This window comes from Megalopta genalis, unplaced genomic scaffold (genome assembly GCF_051020955.1).
Source record: "Megalopta genalis isolate 19385.01 unplaced genomic scaffold, iyMegGena1_principal scaffold0026, whole genome shotgun sequence".
In the NCBI taxonomy this organism is placed as follows: domain Eukaryota; kingdom Metazoa; phylum Arthropoda; class Insecta; order Hymenoptera; family Halictidae; genus Megalopta; species Megalopta genalis.
The window spans coordinates 680,453-693,676 of NW_027476096.1; the positions used below are offsets into that span (position 1 = coordinate 680,453).

The 13,224-nt window shown below is 44.5% G+C and overlaps 1 protein-coding gene and 1 long non-coding RNA gene across 2 annotated transcripts in view; one reads left to right on the forward strand and one right to left on the reverse strand.

Moving 5' to 3' along the window:
• LOC143260964 (uncharacterized) overlaps positions 1 to 13,224 on the reverse strand; it is a 178,326-nt gene that overhangs the window by 23,698 nt on the left and 141,404 nt on the right. The window lies entirely within an intron of this gene.
• On the forward strand, positions 4,645 to 5,854 carry LOC143260943 (uncharacterized). The gene is made up of 3 exons (XR_013035218.1): positions 4,645 to 5,049; positions 5,464 to 5,695; positions 5,777 to 5,854. It is a non-coding gene; the product is annotated as an uncharacterized LOC143260943 (long non-coding RNA).

Below are 13,224 nucleotides of genomic sequence, written 5' to 3' on the forward strand. Positions count from 1 at the left end.
AAAAGTGATTTTTATACTTTTTGTATCAGGGTTAATTAAAATAAAGTTAGTGTTTTTAATTATCTTTTTAATTTGAATAATTCCATGTACGAACAGAATTCAACGAATGATTTGCAAAGCTGATTTAATAATAAATAATCGCGTTAAGGGACGTAAAGCATTTGTTTATTAGAGAGATATGAAAAATATTATCAGTAAGAAACTCACCCATTTAGTTGAGGATACATTTGCTGGCTGAAATTCACGATGTCGAAGGGCACTGACCTTGTACAACGTACAGCTGATCTTTCACTGCACTGTCACCAAACACTGATCACTTAATTAATCACTGATAATCCGAAACATTTGTGGATATTACGAAAGATGACTGAGACGCGTTTGCAGATAATCGTTTGTACGACACGTTCGCGGGTAATCGTTTATTCGACGTGTTCGTTCGGCAGTCGACGTTTCACTGCCAAAAAATCGAGGCCTCGACCGTGGGCCCTTGTCGTTCGTCGTTCGGCCGTCCGAGGAAATGACACTCGATACCGCAGGGTGACAGCGAGGCGGACACAGTTTACGTCTCGGCATATCTTGTTTATTTCATTTGGTGGTACCCTGCGCTTCGAAGAAAATGGTATCGGGTGTTATTTCCTCGGACGGCCGAAAGACGAACAAGGGCCCACGGTCGATATTATATTTGAAAAAAGGAATTACCTGATTATAAGTTATAGTATTTATTTAAGAATAAATGTAATGATTTTAAAATGTGTGTGCGTGTGTTGTAGAAGAAGAAAGTAATATTAACCCTTTGCACTCGAGGCCTTTTTCGCTTGCGCAAACCAGCAACTCGAGACGATTTCGGACAAATTATGCAAATATTTTAGAAGTAGTTTACAAATATTTATTAACAAATAAATGTATAAAAATAATAATATTTCACTAGTTTACTTATTTATACGTTGAAAACAATAAACTTTGATAAATATTACACTCTGTAATTAGTTTTGGTGTGACATCTTGTAAAACAATATCCTATATTATATAATATAATATAGTAATATATATAATAACAAATAATAATAATAATATATACTTATACGTTGCAGAGAGAGCTGAAAAAATTATTCAAATGAACCATTTATGGCCCCCAGAAGAGGGGCAAGGAAAGAAGAAGAGGAAGAGGAGGAAGAGGAGGAAGAGGAGGAAGAGGAGGGGGAGGAGGGGGAGTTCTAAATATGTTTTGAACTTTTATTAATAAAAAAATCGTTTTTATCATTTCTGTTGTTCATTTTATTTACGAATTGCTCCATCACCATCAGTTTTTTAAATAAACGAACTACATTTAAATTATTTGTTTACTTCGCATTATCTACATATCACATCCAATCCCACTAGCACTGTCCGACGATTCAGAAAAGTCTAAGCTGAGGGGCTTCGGTTGTAGAAAGGACCATTTTTTTATAATTGTTCAGATATTTACAATATTCGACGAGCGTTCTTGCTGGAACTGCCGCGCCGCTCACGACTGCCCCGCACGCCACCTTCCCCTGGTCAAGTAACCTAGCGCGCGGCAGAATATCTTCGTCACAACTGTTCGTATCAACCAAGATGGACGTGCCAATATACCAGTGAGCAGTTTGGGAGTTGGATATTTCGATTCAGAAAAGTCTAAGCTGTTGGGCTTCGGTTGTAGAAATGACCATTTCTTTATTATTGTTGAGATATTTACAATATTCGACGAGCGTTCTTGCTGCAACTACCGCGCCGCTCACGACTGCCCCGCACGCCACTTTCCCCTGGTCAAGTAACCTAGCTCGCGGCAGAATATCTTCGTGACAACTGTTCGTATCAAGTAAGATGGACGTGCCAATATTCGAGTGAGCAGTTCGTAAGTGGAAAATTTAGATTCCCCAAAGACTAAATTGGGGTGCTTCGGATGTAGAAATGTCCATTTCTTTATTATTGTTGAGATATTTACAATATCCGACGAGCGTTCTTGCTGCAACTGCTACGAGTATGAGGACTGCCCCGCACGCCACCTACCCCTGGTCCAGTAACCTAGCGCGCGGCAGAACGGGCTCATGAAGCAGGAATCAGTTTCATGAAACTCAGTTTGTGAAACGGTTTTGACGACATGGCAACATTGCGGCGAGGAATGAAATGTGGCAACCATGTTTAGTCGCTATCCTTCCCTTTCAAAAGAAAGAATAATGTCCGTAAAAAAGAAAAGAAAAAACAAAGATTCCAATACAAAATGTAACAACTAACAATGCCAAAGTTAGGATTTTCTTCCAACATAAACTCATCAATTCATTATTAATAACTATTATGATACATAACAGAAATATTAAATTAACTCTTTTACTTTCGAGATAATTAAAAACACTAACTTTATTTTAATTAACCCTGATACAAAAAGTACGAAAAAATCACTTTTACTTATACTAATATTACTTTCTTCTTCTACAACACACGCACACACATTTTAAAATGATTAAATTTATTCGTAAATAAATACTATAACTTATAATCATGTAATTCCCTTTCTCAAATGTATTAAATTAAGAAATCAATAATATTTATAATTTGTGCAAATAATATAATTTTCCTCATTCAGAATCCTTTCAATGTAAATGAAACACTTATTGTTAAACTAAAATTTTAATGAAAACATTGTCCCATACTTTTACACCGTTACGACTTAGTCCATTTATAATGAAAGCGACGTGCGATTTGTACGGTTCGCATAAATTTATTCAACCCAGATAATTATTAAAATTTACCATCGAGATAACTGCAGCCCCTAAAAATTCTTAAAATTAACGAACAACAGCAGTCGAACCGTTGGTGCTGGCGCCCTGAATTTTTACCATTATTTAATTTAAATTTCTTATTCAAACTTTCATGTAATATTAAAAATTAATCTCTACTTGTCACTCGTATGAAAACTATCTAAATTTTTAGATGAATTCATAAATTGTATGTATGAAAAATATTTTGTAGCCAATTTTTTAGCCGCAATTAGAATAATATATATATATATTCTCACTCCAACAAAGCAAATTGATTCATATAATTAACAGTTCAATATAATTCAATCAAATAAACCTAAGTAAAATAAATTATATTATTACAATCGTAGTACTAATTAACTATATAACCCAATTATTTATTTCTAAGAAAATTACCCCGTAACTGTATATTAGAAATCAAATTCAATTATTCAATTAGATAATTTCATATCTCTCGAACTGAAATCAAAATAAAAATTATATTCAACTCAATTATAAATTAATCCCACATATAAGTCTAAGCTCTAATATATAATATTATATTTTTTAAATAATAGATACGTACAATAAATTTTGGTTGAGCTTAGATTTGTGCTACATCATTACTGAACTCCAATGGCGCATTAATATTATTTTACTTCGTGATAGTCAGAGATAACCACAGCTTGCAACCGGGTTGAAATTTTGCGCTGCTAGGTTTTTGTTGACCGGTGGGCCGTATTGCTATGCAACAAATCGTTGCTACTTGTATTGTCATCGTTATCATTTGCAAGTGTTCAATTAAAATGGAAAGATTGAACGGCTTACTCCAGGTTATGATTCGAAATGGTTGCAACGGCACAGTGACTCTCTCTGGCTCGCATTATTTAATTAATAATATCAATTTATTTAGATCGAACGGTATAGTACTCATTGAAAAACCTGTAAGGACAATTTTGACCATCTTGAGTCGGCTACGCTCTTTGCAGAAGATTGAAGAGAAAACGTTTGTTGCAAACAAATGCAGAATACGTATTGAAATAATATCTGCAGTGGGCCCTCACCGTGGGAGGGAATGAATTGTCGGACGCGGAAATTGTAACCTTCCCATCTGTGTGCCGTACGCGGCCGGGTCTCAAGGACCGCTCGTAAAAGCAACGAGTTCCAGATCCTCGGCCTTCTAATTTCTTTCTTTAGGGACATACGAAGGCAATCAGCTTTCTTTACGACAATAATCCTAAAATTTCCTTTCGACCCCATCTGTTCGTCAAACAATACGAACATACGTCCATACAACCGGGAAAGCATTTGTACGTGACGAAGATCCCAAGAAAAAGGAAGGGATATCTCGATGTCAGTGCTTTCGATGATACAGAAATTTACGTGAAATATAAATAACGTATAAATGACACTAATCAGCTACTTCGACCCGTCGATTTTGTTTTACAACTTCATTCGAATGATTGAATATGGACTACAGCATATGTCAATATCATAAAAATCCGAGAAATGAAAGTACAAAAGCGAGAAAGCGAAAAAATGTATTTCCAGCAGAAATGAGAACTTACCATTTAAATTATATCGAAACATATTACCGAAATCATAGTAACGAAACAAAATGCTCACTTACCTCTCCTTCATAATTTTTCTTTTGCTGTATCTTGGTCTGGTCAAGGTCAGGTGTTTCGATGCACCTCCCTTCATACATCTGAACAATTTGGAAGAAACCACATCCTCCCAATTCATTGAATTCACAACCTTTGGCATCGTTTCGCTACACTTTTGAAATTGTTAAATTTATCTGTTTCTATTGTTTACAATGAAATGTAGTAGAATAATTCCGAATAGAGTAGAATATAAAAGTAGAATCAAAAAGAATAGAATTAAATAGAATAAAATAGAATGAAATAGAATGAAATAGAATGAAATAGCATGAAATAGAATGAAATAGAAAAAATCTAAAATTATAAGAAATAGAAATCGCACGCTTTGCACTCCTAGACCGTATCACTTGGAGAACAAATTACGATCGAACGCGACGTAAAAACGCAGGTTATGCTTGCGATGCTACCATTGGACATTGCCATTGGCACACAACCAATGATATTATTTGAACAATTGGCAGACAACCAATGATATTATTTGAACAATTGACAGACGACCAATGATATTACTTGAACCCTTGGCAGACAACCAATGATATTATTTGAACAATTGGCAGACAAGCAATGATATTATTTCGAAGGGTCGCAGTTTCATTCAACGTTCAAGTCTTGCAGACGTAGGATTACATGTAAGTACATACAATTTCTGTTACATAACCATGGTAACGAAGCCTCTCGCATTCCTAAGTAATTGTAGCGAAGCAAATGAATCATTCCAAGAATGTAAAAAATCTTATATAATAAACAGATATATAAACTATGTATATATAATATTATTTAAGAATACTAAATGCAAATTAGAAATGTGCGTAAACGTTTGTAGAAATTTGTTCTAGTAATTGTAGCAATTTATTTTAACACATTGCGGACGGGGCTCTGCGCGTTCAACATGCCCTCAAAGACCGCACATTTTCGAACGCATGGTTATGTAACAGAAATATTTGCGGCTGGTTGCTTATTGTCGATTAAATAAAAAAAACATGAAATCGAGATATCTCGTGAGCCGTCCGCAATGTGTTCATAATATTATTTTTTTTTTTTAGAACTATGGAAAAACAAATAACGAGTGAGATGGAGAAAATAAACATATGTTCGAATAACACGGCCACAGCAGCGGAGACAACCTCCGCCACAGATCCAGCAACCGCAGCAGCGGAGACAAGCTCCGCGCCGACACCAGCAACCGCGGCAGCGGGGAACGCCGCAAACGAGTCGCTTGACTCAATTCTAGCGCGGCAGCGAGAAATCGCTGCCGCGTACGAGTCCGGGAGAGCTGTAAGTATATGCAATATATGTGTACAAAACAGAATGTATATTTATAATATATATACTTCTATTTCTGCTGTTGTGTTACAGTCGCAGTGGCGAAATATATTAGGCCAGCTCGCACGGGGGACAGCTAGGCCTAACCTGGCCAACCTAGTGGCTGCAAATGTAAGTAAATGAAAAATACTTTTATATATAATATAATATAGTAATATGTATAATAACAAATAATAATAATAATATATACTTATACGTTGCAGAGACAGCTGAAAAAGCTATTCAAAAAAACTGTGTATGGCCCCCAAAAGAGGGGCAAAAAAGGGGAAAGAGGAAGAGGAGGAAGAGGAGGAAGGGGAGGAAGAGGAGGGAGAGGAGGGAGCGCGAAATACATAGTAAATTTTTATTAATGTAATGATTTTGTTTTAGTAATATAATAAAGTAATATAAGTAAAAGTGATTTTTGTACTTTTTGTATCAGGGTTAATTAAAATAAAGTTAGTGTTTTTAATTATCTCGAAAGTAAAAGAGTTAATTTAATATTTCTGTTATGTATCATAATAGTTATTAATAATGAATTGATGAGTGAGTATGTTGGAAGAAAATCCTAACTTTGGCATTGTTAGTTGTTACATTTTTTATTGGAATCTTTTTTTTTCTTTTCTTTTTTACGGACATTATTATTTCATACTTTTAAATATATTTATTCATTTATCCTACATCAAATTGAATTGGTTAGTTTAGGATATTCAATAATAATTGAAATAAATAATGGTTCATTGTCGTATAAAGTATTAAAGTCGTGTAAAGAATTAAGTTTAGATTTATGGTAATTGAAGATTTAAATTTTTACTAATATTAATCAATAAAATTAAATGATTTGTATTTCATAACAATTTCATTACTTTGTTGTAATATAATTTAACTTAACTGGATAAATTTATTTTAATACTAATTTAAAATTGGACTTTTAAAATTAGAATATTTAAATTTTCAGTAGTTTTAAGCAATAAAATTAAATATTTTGTATTATGATAATTAGACCGCATTTCCAATATTTTCACGTGGCCCGCGGGTGGTCTGGTCTGCCGATAGGACCCACGGTGGACAGTCGCATGAATTGGGGAAAACCGTAATTCGTTTTCTATGGCCATAAATCCGGTCGACGGGCTAACGATGCATACTGTCAATGTCGTGCTAAGAGAAAGAAACAGTTGTGCGTTTGTCGTAAATTATGTTGAGTGCGAGCGGCGATTGTGTCGCGCCTTCGACTGACGATATACACACGACCAGGCACTCGAGGCCCCAATAGTGTTTGGTTTCCTGGATCGCAGACAAAATATATATATATTGCCGGGTAAGTGGCCGAGGACTGTCGCGTGGTTTTCCACAGATCAGTTTGTTTTTCCTTTAGAGAATCGCGGGCCTCGGGGCAGACCAGATTACTGCAGCCCCTAAAAATTCAACGAATGCCCCGAGGCCCGCGAATATCTGCAGTGGGCCCTCACCGTGGGAGGGAATGAATTGTAGGACGCGGAAATTGTAACCTTCCCATCTGCGTGCCGTACGCGGCCGGGTCTCAAGGACCGCTCGTAAAAGCAACGAGTTCCAGATCCTCGGCCTTCTAATTTCTTTCTTTAGGGACACACGAAGGCAATCAGCTTTCTTTACGACAATAATCCTAAAATTTCCTTTCGACCCCATCTGTTCGTCAAACAATACGAACATCCGTCCATACAACCGGGAAAGCATTTGTACGTGACGAAGATCCCAAAAAAAGGAAGGGATATCTCGATGTCAGTGTTTTCGATGATACAGAAATTTACGTGAAATATAAATGACGTATAAATGACACTAATCAGCTACTTCGACCCGTTGATTTTGTTTTGCAACTTCATTCTAATGATTGAGTATGGACTACAGCATATGTCAATATCATAAAAATCCGAGCAATGGAAGTACAAAAGCGAAAAAGCGAAAAAATGTATTTCCAGCAGTAATGAGAACTTTTGCTCTTACCATATCGAAACATATTACCGAAATCATAGTAACGAAACAAAATGCTCACTTACCTCTCCTTCATAATTTTTCTTTTGCTGTATCTTGGTGTGGTCAAGGTCAGTTTTTTCGATGCACCCCCTTTCATACGTCTAAGCAATTGGGAAGAAACCACATCCTCCCAATTCATTGAATTCACAACCTTTGGCATCGTTTCGCTACACTTTTGAAATTGTTAAATTTATCTGCTTCTATTGTTTACAATGAAATGCAGTAGAATAATGCCGAATAGAGTAGAATATAAAAGTAGAATCAAAAAGAATAGAATTAAATAAAATAAAATAGAATGAAGTAGAATGAAATAGAATGAAATAGAAAAAATCTAAAACTATAAGAAATAATAATCGCGCGCTTTGCACTCCTAGACCGTATCACTTGGAGAACAAATCACGACTGAACGCGACGTAAAAACGCAGATAACAGCTGAATGCGAGTCACGTTACGATACTACTAATACATGTAGCATCATGGCCGGATAAGGGACTGTCATGCGTAACTAAGGCCTTTTGGCCATAGCCTCTGCAGTCCAAGTCTTCCCCACCTTCACGTGGTACCGGCTGTTCTCGCCGAAGGGGTTCAGGCTCTCGAATGACGCAGCAACAGTGGTAGCTGTCGACGGGCACAACCACTCACTTTCATATACACACACGTTCTACGCGTGCTTCCGGGCACCCTTTGTCTCGGGGTGAGTGTAAGAGAGGCTTTCCCCTTTTTCCGGGGAGCCAGTGGATGAATTGAGTAACTCTATAAACGGGTTCACTCGTGAATGAAGGGGGCCTACCTATAAACGGGAATGCCCTGGCGGGTTATGAATGGTCCGGGTACCTGGTCAATAGGTACACCGGAATATGAATGAGTCTCCGAGTCCGAGGGGTTGCTGTCTGGGAGTACGGTGCAGTGATCGTCGGGGGAGGGAATGATCGGGGGTCCTGAGGGGACTTCCTCGTGTCCGTGTGCGCCCCCTATCTGGAGGGTACAGCGGTTAACACCGGTGGGCACTGCCGGGCCGCCATTAGTAGGGGGGCCCGAACCCAGCCCAGCCAGTTGGGAGGCAGCCCTGCACAGTGGTAGGGCGATTACGCTAAATCCCGCTTCTCGTAGTAGTGCCGAGTGGCGTCCGGACGGGTACCCTGCTGCGGGGAGCGGGGGGGGGGGGGGGGGGGGCCGACGAGGCCACCGGATTGTAGGGACGCTCGGACATCGGGGGGGTCCAGGACGGGCTGCCGGTGCCCCTCCTCCCGGCGATCCTCCTGACCATATCACACACTTACACTCTCTTACACTGTTTTTGTCCCCTTTATGTTTTATTCTTTATTCAAAATGAACAGAGATAATGATAAAAAGCAGGTTTCTACAGTGCCGCCTGCGTCCCTCGGTTTATCCGAGGTAAGGGTGCTTCCCGGCACCCGCAATTCCTCCAAGCCGGTAGGCAACCAGGCCGACTTGGATGTGCTGGCTACTGGAAGTCAGCGTCTCGATTTCGTGCAGGAGGGCTCGCCCTTCCTGCCGAGAAAGAGTCTGGCACGGTCTCCGCCGTCGCGATCTCGCGATCCTGCACGTGAGGCCGAGGACCTGGAGAATCCCCGGACGGCGGCCGTTACGGCCTCATCTCCGGTGCCCAATCCCCCCTCTCCTCCCTTCTTCTCCCCACTCCCCCCTTCCTCTCTTTTTACTTTTCCTCCCTCACCTACCCTCGGCTCCGTTAAGAGTTCGGTGGATAGCAAGAAAAGCAAGACGAAGAGAAAGAGGATCGCGGTTTCGTCTCCCGAGGAAGCGATCGACGGTACCTCGGACGAATCTACCACGACGAGCGGCTGCGTGAGCGCCCTGCCTGGCCTGGAAACGCAGGTCAAAAAGGCGGTCGCGGGCACACGAGCGCTCTGCAAGAGGCTAGGCGCCTCCACGGAAATGGAGGAAGACACGAGGAAATTGTTTAATTCAATTATAAGAAACCTCAACGAAGTGCAGCACACGGTCAAGGCGATGAGGAGGAATGATCGAGCCTCCACAATACCGACCTTGACTCCCCGGCATTCTTCACGGAGCTCTCCGGCTTCGGCCACGAGGCCTGAGGGCCGTGCAGTCACGGTCGGCATGCAGACGGAGGTACACGAGGTAATGGATACTAGTGGCTCTGTCTCGCCGAAGTTTAGATCCTGCGGCATCCAGACCTGCGACCCGCAGGAAGTCGACGACCACGACGTCGTGGAGTGGACGCGCGGGTCCAGGGACTGGCTGTCGCTAAGAGCCTTGGTGGACAGGAGGTGGGCGGAAACCGCTTTTACGGCTACAACCATCGTGGAGGGCAACCCACTTGTTAGCTGCCCGGACGACGACGTGGCCTGCTTCGCCCCGGCCGACCTTGAGGTGGGAGTTGGTCCTGCCCACTTCCTCATGGACCGCATTCCGGGGATCGCCGATTTGAGGGCGGACCCTCCATCGGTGGGTGAGTCCACCTTTTTAACTTTAAGGACGTCCATTCCGCGCCGCGATGCCCCCCCTAGAATTCGCGAGAAAAAAATATTTTTCTCAGCCGATAGGGTTAATGGGACGAGTGTTTTTGTGGTCGAAAATGCATTCAAGGCTCTGGTGCATCTTAGGGAGTTGGGAGTCAAAATGGCATGCAAGTGCATAGCCATGGCCTCCCACCCCAACATTCCGCCTGAGCCTTTTCGGAAGATGCTTGAGGCGGTATTTCCGGGTACCGGTATTTTAATTAAGATCTGGGGGATCCCGGCCGGCCTAGTGCGTCGTCCTCCCGAGCCGCCCTCCGACACGGTCCTGGTGAGGGGCGAGAATCTCTCGTACGCACAAATGCTCCGGGCCGTTAAAGACAAGGTGGACATTGACGGCGCGGGGATTCTCGTCTCCAACGTCAGGACCAGCAGGGAGGGCCACATGCTCATACAAGTGAGGGGCGACGGGGCTAAGGCCAGGGCTCTCAGTACTCTTGTTAACGAGAAGGTACAGGGGCTTAGGGCGTCGGTCGGTGTGGGGAGGGGCCCTCTCCGCACCTTGCACCTTCGCCGTGTCGAAGGCGATGCGACCGCCGACGACATTAAGGCGGCCATCCACCGGAGGCTGCCCGATTTCCCGCCCGACAGCTACAAGATACGCGCCCTCCGGCCGGCATTCGCTGGGAGGCAGAATGCATCCATTCTGGCTCCCGCGTCGGTGGCGGCGCGTATCCTTGCTCTCAGCCCACTGCGCGCGGGCTGGAGCTGCTGTTTGGTAACTGAGCGCGAGGAAATTCTCCAGTGCTTCAGGTGCCGGGGTTACGGGCATCGGGCCGCCGAATGTGAAGGGCCAGACCGTACCAAGGTCTGCCGCAAATGCGGTGCCGATGACCACCGGGCTGGCGAGTGTAAGGGGCGAGAGAGGTGTGTAGTCTGCGACCAGGACGGGCACCGGGACGGGGGTCTCCGGTGCCCTGCCTATCGCAAGGCCCTCGAAGAGGCTAAAAATAAAGGGGGGAAGCCCCCCTCTAGCGAGCGGCGCCCTAGGGCAACTCCGCGCGCGCGGCCTTCTCCCCCTTCGGTCGAGAAGGGGGTTCGCTCGTCCACCGGGGGCAAAGAGCACACGGAGACTGCCCCTCTCCAGGGGCAGGCTATGAGCGGTGCTGGGGGTGGCATCGTTCGTGCGGGTGGCGCTCCACGGCCTGCACCGAGCGGTGCAACGGCCGGGGGGGAGTCCTCCGCGCCAACGAGCGCGACGTCGACGCGCAGCGATGTCTGCGCAGACCGGCGCGCAGACTCGGCCTCTCGTCGCGACGCGAGCCGAGGGGAGCCGAAGCTTAGGCTGCGGCGAGCGCCGGCTCAGGGACGCGCGGGGGGAGACGGGCTTGACGGCCAGGATGACGTAGCGCTAGGACCGCGCAACACGGGACGCGCAGGCGGCTGCGCAGGCGCGGCCGAGCGAGGCGTCGGAACACGACCGGAGCCGAACGGCTCGACAAGCAATACGGAAGCAGGGACGTGCGGAGGGGGCTGGCCCTCTCCGTCAAAGTTCGGTAGACGGGACTGACGTCACGTAACGCCTGTGACAACACGCGACCGACTCGGCTAGTTTTTGTCTGTCCGTTTTTACCGGAGCAGAGTTTTTTGTCGGTCTTCTTGTAAATCTTTTTCGTCTCTTTTTCGTTTCTTTTTCGTTTCTTTTTCGTTTATTTAAAATAACGTCAGCTTATCGGTCGATAACCGATAAGTTTGAAATTTAATTTTAATTTAAGCAGTTAAAGTGCAGTTAGGTGAGTGCGACGGATACGCCGATCTAATAGGTGCCGTACTGGATTTCTAAGTGGATTTCTAAGTGCCGTACTGATTACCATTGGAATATTATCCGGCTGCATTGAAAATTTTATCCGGCTGCATTGGAACTTTATCCGGCTGCATACGTACTTTTGGCTTTACACAGGCGCCTTGCCAAAAGTAAATCCTACTCCTAGTTAAGCTAAGTTATTTTATTTTATTTTATTTTTATTTTTTATACCAGCGTACTGCGATGGCTAGCACGGCCAATTCGCAGAGAATCCGACTGGGGGGTCTTAACGTCCTCCAGATCAACCTGCATGGGTGTCGGCTAGCTCACGACTTGCTCCAGCAGGCCGTGCACGAGCTCGAGGTCGACGTTGTCCTCGTGTCGGAGCCCTGGACCGTTCCAGGTGACTGGCACAGGGACGAAACCGGAAAGGCGGCCGTCTGGGTCACGGGGAGGGGCGCTGCGGGGGCGGGAGCTAGGCCTGTTGGTGCCGTTCGGGGGGCGGTGGCGGTCAGCGTGGGTGATCTAACCCTCGTTGGCTGCTATTTCTCCCCGAATATCCCGCTCACCGAATTCGGTGCCCTTCTCGGTGAGCTTGAGGCCCTAATTGGAAAAGTTCCTTTGGGCCAGATTGCAGTGGGCGGGGACTTCGCGTTGAATCGGTCTGCTCCGATGCAAGGGGGCATGCCGTCCTCGAGCTCGTTAATAGGATTGGACTCGTCCCGGTGAGGAGTGCCGGGGCGTTTACGTTCGAGCGGGGGAGCCAACGCTCCCTCATCGATTTCATGCTTTGTGGCGGGGGCGCCTATGCAAGGTTGATGGAGAGCAGAATTCTCGACGTTGAGACTGCCTCCGATCATCGGTACATCCTACACAAATTTGTAGACTGCGCTGCCGGGCGGGGACCGTTCAGTGGCCCTCCGCGCCGGAGCGTAGATATTAAATGTTTTATGAAAGAGTACCACAAGTTTGCGCATGAAGCTAACCCTCTCAGTATTGTTACTGTTGAGGACGTGGACGCGTACATAGACATGATTGTCGATCTGGCCGGACGCGCGTCTCGCACTCTCCACCCCGGGCTGCGCAATAAGCGCCCCGTGTGGTGGTGGAGTAGCGAGATTGCGACGGCCAGAAGATTGGTGTGTAGAGCTAGACGAAGCCTCCAGAGGGCCAGGCGCGGCCGTGACGCCTGTGTCCTGGAGGTTAGGGCCGCGGCCTACAAAGTT